At 38.3% G+C, this 8,576-nt stretch overlaps 1 long non-coding RNA gene across 3 annotated transcripts; it reads right to left on the bottom strand.

Annotated features, from left to right (window-relative positions):
- Window positions 1-360: 360 nt before the first annotated feature.
- On the bottom strand, window positions 361-8,570 carry LOC112483843. 3 transcript variants are annotated; one of them, XR_003047802.1, is made up of 3 exons: window positions 8,242-8,570; window positions 4,441-4,569; window positions 361-2,060 (listed from the first exon to the last, which is right to left on the bottom strand). It is a non-coding gene; the product is annotated as an uncharacterized LOC112483843 (long non-coding RNA). The 3 variants fall into 3 exon arrangements; XR_003047803.1 differs by lacking the exon at window positions 361-2,060 and having other exon boundaries at window positions 4,379-4,695; XR_003047801.1 differs by lacking the exon at window positions 361-2,060 and having other exon boundaries at window positions 4,379-4,569.
- Window positions 8,571-8,576: the final 6 nt, after the last annotated feature.

Genomic DNA, 8,576 nt, shown 5'->3' with positions numbered 1-8,576 from the left:
AGCAGTTATATGTTTACATGGTCCTTGCATCAACTTCCAGATGAGGAAAGAGTCTCTTCCCCAATGTGCTATATAGCAAATCTTTCATACAACAGGATTAATCACCCTTAGGAGTTCTGGGCTTTTATGATCTCATAGCTTATGATCCCCAGAGATCAAGAGACATGACACTGCCAGCATCTATATATCTAGTTATTTCTTATCGATTATGGCTAAAATTCTATCCTTGATTATTGGTGAGTTTTTAAATCTATTTGAAAGTTTATTAGCCATTTATTTGTTACTTATTTTTTAGGTTGTCATTTTTTGTTGTTTATTAGTAGGGCTTTTAAAAAGTATTCTGGATATTTCATTGTCAAATATATGGAAATGTATTCTTATCCATAATTTTTATTTAAAAAATTATTTTAGCTTAAACAACAGAAATTTATTCTCTCACAGTTCTGGAGGCTAGAAATCCAAAATCAAGGTGCATCAGGACCATGCTCCATCTGAGACTCTGAGGTTGAATCCTTCCTGGCCTCTTCTTGCTTCTGGGGGTGGCTGGCATCCTCGGGATTCTTCAGCGTGCAGCTGCATCACTCTACTCTCTGCCTGCTGTCATATGGCCTTCTCTTTGTGTGTCCCTGTGTCTTCACTTAATCTTCTTCCCCCATGTCTCTCTCTCTTTTTGTAAGGACATCAGTTATAGTTGGTTAAGGGTCCACCCTGCTCCAGTATGACCTCATATTAACTAGCTACATCTACTATGATCCTGTTTCCAGAAAGGTCTCATTCTATTCTTATCCATAATTAAAAAAATTTTTTAACTTCCGTATGGTGTTTTATATATTTAATTGTTTCCGAGGTCATATATATCAACCTTTTCCAATACACCTCTCTTAGGAAAGCCTTCACTATCCTGAAGTAAAATATTTTTTCTTCTAGTTTCATCTAATACTCTAATAACTTTGGTTTTTAAATTTTAGCTTTTAAGTATATTCAGTTTTTTGGGTACATTATAAAAAGTATTTAATTTTTCTGAATAGTTATTTGTTTGAAAATGATTGTGAATACATAATCTTTTCTCTCTGATGTGATAATGAAATCTGATTCCATTAAGGAAATCCCTGGTTATACATGAGTCTGTTTCTTCAATATTTATCAAATTCCTTATATCTATTCCTGCACTAATAACATCCCTGTTTTAACTCCTATAGCTTTTAGTATATTTCATAATTTGAAAGGGCAAATTGCTCCCATGGTTGTTTTTGTTTAGAATGGCTATTCTTGCAAATTTTTTCCTTTTAATATGAATTTTAGAAGTACCTAATAAATTTTATTTAAAAATTTTGTTGGGGCTTTTTGAGCCACGCTTCTCTTGCTCAGGCCCACTTCCATGTCTGGAAGTATACTTTCTCTTCTAATAAAGCTTTTCTTTTCAGCTTAAAAAAAAAAAAAAAAAAAACTGTTTGGTTTTTACTGATACTGCATAGGAAATTTTGGAAGAATTGACACTACAAAAAATTATTGAGTCTTGCCACTAAAGACCATGCATGTTTATCTTCTCTTTCATCATTTAGACTTAATTTTTATATAGATTAATTAGTCTTTCTTCATGACTTATTGGTTTTGAGGCTTGTAGCTTTTTAGCATGTTTTCATATCTGGTCAGGCAAATCTCCCTTTTAAGTTTTTTATTTTCAATTTTTCTTGACTTTTCTTGAACATTTTAACTTTTACTTAAACTTTAGAATCAGCTTGTCAAGTTGTGATTTAAAAAATATTTTTGGTAAAAATGGCATTGATTTTTATAAATAAATTTTTGGAGTTTTGACGTCTATGATATTGAGACTATCTGGGAATAGTAACTATTATTAAAGTAATCATCATCATCTTATTTTCCCATTTAGTTCTTCTTTTATATCATTCAGTTATAGCTATTACAGTTTTCTCCATTTCAGTCTTGTACATTTTTTAAATTAATTTTTTAAATGGTGACATTGGTCTTGTAAATTTCTTGTTAGGTTTATTACCACTTAGGTTTTGCTGTGAATGGACTTTTCTTTCAATTGATCATTGCTGTAAGACAGGAAGGTTATTTATTTTTACATGTTGATAATCTTAAGCCACTTTATAAAAGCTTTCATAATAATTCTGGTAGAACTAGACTGTAACCTCTGTGAAAGTATGGGCCTTCAAACACTGCATCCTTCGTACCTAGACAGGGTCTAACATGTTACATTAACTCAGTATGTTTGAATGAATGAATGATGGTATTTTAGTTTATTTTCTTTGATTTCTGGGTAGACAATATTTCCAGTTTTTCAACTATTATAATTATGAGACTTTAAATTTGCTCTGTAGGTTCATGTTTTGCAGTACCCTTTTTCTTACATATACATCGATATTAGATAAAATAGAAAATGTAAGATTACAAAGCTATGATTTTATGCAGAAATAAGAAATATTCCTCTAATTAAAAAGTTTGGCTATAGAAAAATTTAAATATATATAAAAGTAGAATAGTATAATCAACCTGTATATTCCCATTACCCAACTTCCATCATGATCTCAGCCAATATTATTTCATCTATACACCGATCTTTTTCCCACCCCACCCCCAATGGATTACTATGAAACAAATCTCAGAATATAATTTAACCCATATATTTGAGTATGTTTTCCCTTTAAAAAGTATTCTTTTAAAGTTATATAATCACATTGCTATTACCATATATAAAATTATAACAATAATTCCTAACTAACGTTTAAATTTTCTTGATTCTCATAAAATTTTTTTCTTTTAATATCTCTGATTTATAGGCTCCACTTCCATCTGTTTATTTTCTTGGTAATTCATTTATGATCTATGAATTTTAAATGCAATAAAAACATAAAGCAGTGAGCATAGAACCAAAGCTTTTATCCTGTGGAATTTGGGGGACAAGAACAGGCAAAATAGGCTGAGTTTGGATCCCGCAGGGTAATGGAAACTAAAATTATTCTGTGTGAAAGAAGTGGAATCGAGGACCAGGCTCACTGCTTGAGACTGGGGGGTCTGTAGTCAGACTCGAAAAAGAAAAAAAAAAAAAAAAAAAAAAAAAAAAAACCAACCCAAAAAACCCACATGGCCAATAACCTGCTGCCACCTGAAAAGAAGTCTTCAGTGAAGCTATGAGCATGAGAAAGTGGAAAGAAGGTATCATGGGCTTGAGAAAGGAAGCTGAATCAAACCCTTTTCTCTAAGCTGGGTTACTACACTGGCTATATCACCAATATTATAGTGTAAGTACTTTGAATAACCAATTTAAGACATGGTACTAAACTGGGTCTTCAGGAGTCTGGACAAAAGCAAATAAGGCTAATCGAGAGTGGCCAAAGACTATTAGGGTGAGGCTCGTTCACAAGAAAAGAGCCTATAATCTAATTTTCCAAAACACATCACATACAATCAGAATGGCAGAATATGAACCTCTGTAAAGCCACTCCTCCATAAAAGCTAGTTTATTCTATTTTTCTACTGCCTGCCAGCATTTCACTTAAAATCATAGTGAGAAAAGATACCTTTCTTTTTAAAGCTCACCTCAACCTCTCCCAGTAACATGTCACACAACACACTTAGGAAAACCTTCTTCCTAATGTTTCCCCAAACCTTCCTAAATTGAAGAGACCCTATTATATGCTCCTTCTGTTTCCCGCAAGGTTTCAGATTGACAAGAACAAAAAATCTCCACATTAATAATGTGATATTGGCTCATCTAACACAAAACTTTTTTGTTTGTGGAATGTCTTCTAGTTTACACAGGCTTTCTTATATGGTTATAATTGTAGGTAGGTTTTATGTAACCTAAATTTCCCCACTATTCAGTTTAAGGATATAAGTGAGAGCTTATTAACACGAATGCAAAGATTTTGTTGCTTCTGCCTATAGGCAAGAGACTCCCTAACAAGATCCCCCACTTCTTCACCCTGTTCTTCACTCAACTCAGGCATCTTTGAATATTCTCAGGAGGTAGATCATTCCAGGCTGCTGCTTTCTGCCACCACCTTTAGGAATCTGTGGCTGTCCCTCTGTTCCAAGCTTTTGTTTGCCTGTCTTGCCACTGCCACTGTCTTCTGAAAGTATAATTATCCAAGAACCTAGCAGAGTTCTCAGGATTTTCCTCACATGTCTCCCTTATCAGAGAGAGAGATCTTTCCCAGAAGTCTGCTTCTTTTCCCCTCAAGACTTCCCTTTATGTCTCTTTAGCCGGGATGAGGTGATATGCTAATGACTTAGCAGCAAGGAGGCTGACAATCTTGTATTTTCAGCTTCTATGGTGGTAGGAGGGCTCTAGACAAAATAGAAGAGGAAATGGACTTTGGGTAGACAGCTTGCAGCCTCTGCCACAGCTCACTTAATTGTGGCAAACTTTTATTCCATTATACACAATTTAAAATATGTATATAATTCACTTACATGAAATCTCATCCCCTCCCTCAAAGAGAGGTAACATCATGTAGCTATCTCCTCCAGGAGTAAGTCCAGGACCTCTGGGATTATGCAATCTTCTTCTGGTCTGGAGATGAGTCCTCACGGACCAGCAATCTGGAGTTACAAAAGTTAACTGTCTCCAACACATCCAATGGTTCTCAGAGGGTGGTTCGCAAAACAGTGGCATCAATGTCACCATGAAGCTAGTTACAAATTAAATTATTGGGCCACGTCCAAAACCTATGAAATCAGACACTCGAGTTGGACCCAGTAATTTGTGTTTTAATAACCTTTCCACGTGGTTCTGATACAAAAAACAATGTTGGACCCAGTAATTTGTGTTTTAATAACCTTTCCACGTGGTTCTGATACAAAAAACAATGCTAGACAGGAAAATGTAAGTAAAATAATACTCCCATTCCAAAAAGGAAATATGCAATAGACACCGTTCCTGAGCAGATAGCAACCCCTCCCCCGCTTTTTTTGGTAAGCTTTTGTTGTTTAACAACCGACGAAACTTAGCAGTTTATATTGGCAAAGATTTTTTGCTCACGTGTGTTGGCCATTTAGGCTGCGCTCACACTTGTGGACCTATGATCAAGGGGCAACATATGGCCTCACTCATATACTTTGCAGTTCTTTGGGTTTTGCCTGGAGCAATGAAGGTAGCTGGGCCATATCTCTCCTCATCTTATAGTCTAGCTCTTGATCACAATACGGTGGTCTCAGATTCCAAAAGCAGGAAGAGAGGGAGCAAGCCCCAATGCATAAGCACTTTCCAAGTCTCTGTGTCAGGTTTGCTATGGTCTCATTGGCCAAAACAAGTCATATGATCAAAAATGTATAAGAGGGGTCTACCTAAGGGTAGTGAATAGAAGTTATTGCAGCCTTTTTGTAAACAATCTACGGTACTGCCTGATGGAACTACCTTGGCAAATGGAGTAAATTTGTTAGCTTGTCTAGCAGCCTCTGGGCCTGATCTCTGGGGGTGTTTTAGTTATCCATTGTCCTTCTCTGGCATACTTAATATAGGCATTAAGTGTATGTTGCAGAACTTTGGCAGCTGTTTTCCTTTGGTGGAAGTTGGGAATTTAGGGATTGCTTTAAGTGTTGAACAATTAGAAGTACTTAAAGCCAGGTTCGGCATATGTTTGGCAATACATTTGCTGCAAAAAGGTAGTGGGCTTCTGGATTATTTAACCCAGTCAATTTCATGTGATAATGAAGCAGATGAAAATTGCGTCTAAACCTGTGCTGTCCAATATGGTAGCCACTAGCCACACATAGTTATTGAACACTTGAAATGTAGCTAGTCTGAATTGAGATGTGCTGTTTCTTTTTACGTTTTAAAGTAGCTGCTGGAATATTTAACATCACGCATGTAGTTCACATGGTATTTCTACTGGACAGCACTGATTACTGGTAAAGCCTGAGAACTTCTGCCTCACAGCTGTTGTCCTCCTATTTAGCAAATACTTCTTTAGTTTAAAGGTCTGTTCCTTGAGATGATTTGAAATTAATGACCCTAGGGAGAGAATACCACACTAAGTCTAAGTTTTTTTTTTTTCTGCTAGGCTTGTATTCTTTACTCAGTTTAGCCCCTTTGAATAACAAAAACTGATGAAAGGTCCTGAGGTACTTCAGAGATCTGGAGCCCCAATCTCTTCAATTTTATCACCTGTTAAATCGCTCACATTCTTGATTCTGTTTATTCTAGCTTTTACTTGGGAATGGAAGAGGTTGGCTTCCCCAAACCACAAAACTCCATTCTGTCATCCCTGTTAATCTGGATTAAAGCCTGAAAAGCTTCTAAGCAAAGCCAAATGCTCCCCACCTGTGTCCTTGGTTGGAACGTCTTCAGACTGTTTATATCTTTTATGAATTTACTGAAAGCCACATCGCATAGCTCACACCCCAAATCCTAAATTTTTCTGATCATTTCCCCTAGCAAAACAACCCTTGCTATAACGGGACCTGTGTCATACTCGACAATTTGCGACCACACTCAGCCATTTCATATTTGGCTCACCTGTAATATCCCATTTTTGGTAACAAATTCAGTATTGGATGAGAAGCTTTCGGTTGTAAATAGCAGAATATTGAACTAAAAAATGGTTTAAACCTATTTTCTCATATAACAAGGAGAAGCTCAATATAGTTGGTTCCATGATTTGTTATTTCAGCAGACCAAGTCTGTCAAGGTCTAAGTGATGTCTCTGTACTTTCCTTAATTTTCTTTTATGGTTTTAAGATGACTGCTGGTGCACTGAGTAGGACAATATCTAAAGACAGGAAGTAAAAGCAGCAGTTTCTCCTTGCGCATCTCCCATCAGGGAGGAAAATCCTCCCCAGATGCTCTCTTTCCAATAGTTCCTTCAGTGGATCACATACCTGTCAAGGAAGGTGGGAAAATATTTGGCATATCCAGCCTTACTAGGAGTTCTTGTGGTCTGCTGACAAGGGAAAAGGGCTATTGGGAGGATAAGCAAGACCACTGGCTAAGGCTGTGTAACAAACCACCCCAAACTTAGTGGCATAAAAGAATGACCATTTTATTATGCTCACAGGCATTAGGACAGGGCACAACAGGGATAGGCTGTCTTTGTTCCACATTGTTTGGGACCTCAGCTAGGAAGACTAGAATGTCTGGGGGCTGGAGTCGTCTGGGGGTTTCTTCATCCTGGCCTATGATGACTAGAATGCTGGGACCACTGGGCAGAGCACCTCACATGGGCTTCTATGTGGCAGCTCCCTGCATGGCTGCTGGGTTCTCAGAGTGTCCTGAGAGAAGGGTCCAGAGAGAGGTTCTCTGGAGATGGAGCATTCCAAGAGAACCAGAAGAAGCTGTGTGGCCTTCTAGAACATAGCCTTGGAAGTCACATAGTATCACTTCTGCCATATTCTATTGGTCAGAGCAGTCAGAAACCCATTCAGATTCAGGGGAGGAGACAAGAACCTTGCTTTTTGATGAAAGGAATGTTAATAAATTTGCGGCCTTAAGGGAAAAAAAAAACCTGCAACAGTCCTCCTGTAAAACAGAAAACATACACACATATATTCCCACAAATTCTCCTTATATTGTTGCGGTTAAAAGGAAATTTCAAAGTTTATCCTCAATGAGACATGATGTCACATTCTTCCTTTTCTCAACTTAAAAAAATTTTTTCTTCCAGCCCAGGAATGATATAAAACACTGTTCAGAACTCTTAGTGGATAACAAATCATGGAACCAACTATATGGAGCTTCTCCTATCAGAATCCCCCAAATTCTGAAGGGGGGTTTTGGCATTAAAAAAAGATTCAATATTATTAAATAATGAATATGAACGACGATTTAAAACAACTGTTCAGTAGCTCCTGTTTAAAGCACACAAATATTTGGATCCTCTTTATATTGAATTAAAATATTAAAATTTTGGAATACCTATTGAGTCACACAATGAAGAGGATAAAAAAGATAAAGACTAAGTTCCTCTCTTGCAAGTAGTTAGAAGACTAGGCAGGAGGACCTGGATTCTCTCTCCATTGTCTTAAGTACTAGAACTGAAATAGCAACAGTTCCTGGCAAATGGAGCCGGGAAGCCCCAATAAAAGAAGTGGCCTGTGTTCAAGTCCTTACAAATGGGTAGATGTCAACCAGGGCAAAATGGAAGAAGGGAAAAGACAAAGGCACACACTACTAAGTGAAGAGAGCTGGGTAAAGTATGGCTTGGTTCCACCGAAAACTATTTGCACTTGAGTTCATAAAAGATCAAAAGCTGCGTGTCCACGCCATCTATTCCTTACCCGGCCTGGGCAGAATTCGGGGTGAAGAGTTTGGGCTCGTCGTTTCAGGGGCTTCCAGGAAGAGGGCGCCATAAGCCCGCGAGTCCTGAGTTTGGCTTGGCTGTGGAGGCGGTGCGTCCTCGGCCCGGGGGCGGGGCCGGCGCGCTCACGTGACCCTTGCTCATGGCGGCGGCGGCAGTAGCGGCGCTGGCGGCGCTGGCGGCTCTCGGAGGCCGGAGCCGGATCCTGTAGCCGGGGTGTGGACCCGCGTCAGTCCGTCCCTCCTTCGGCCCCCTCTCTTGTCTTCCGGAGTGTGGCTGGCGGAGCTGGGATGGCGGAGCGAGGCCTGGAGCCCG

This window comes from Pteropus alecto, unplaced genomic scaffold (assembly GCF_000325575.1).
Source record: "Pteropus alecto unplaced genomic scaffold, ASM32557v1 scaffold196, whole genome shotgun sequence".
Lineage (NCBI taxonomy): Eukaryota > Metazoa > Chordata > Mammalia > Chiroptera > Pteropodidae > Pteropus > Pteropus alecto.
This window is presented reverse-complemented; position numbering and strand designations above follow the sequence as displayed.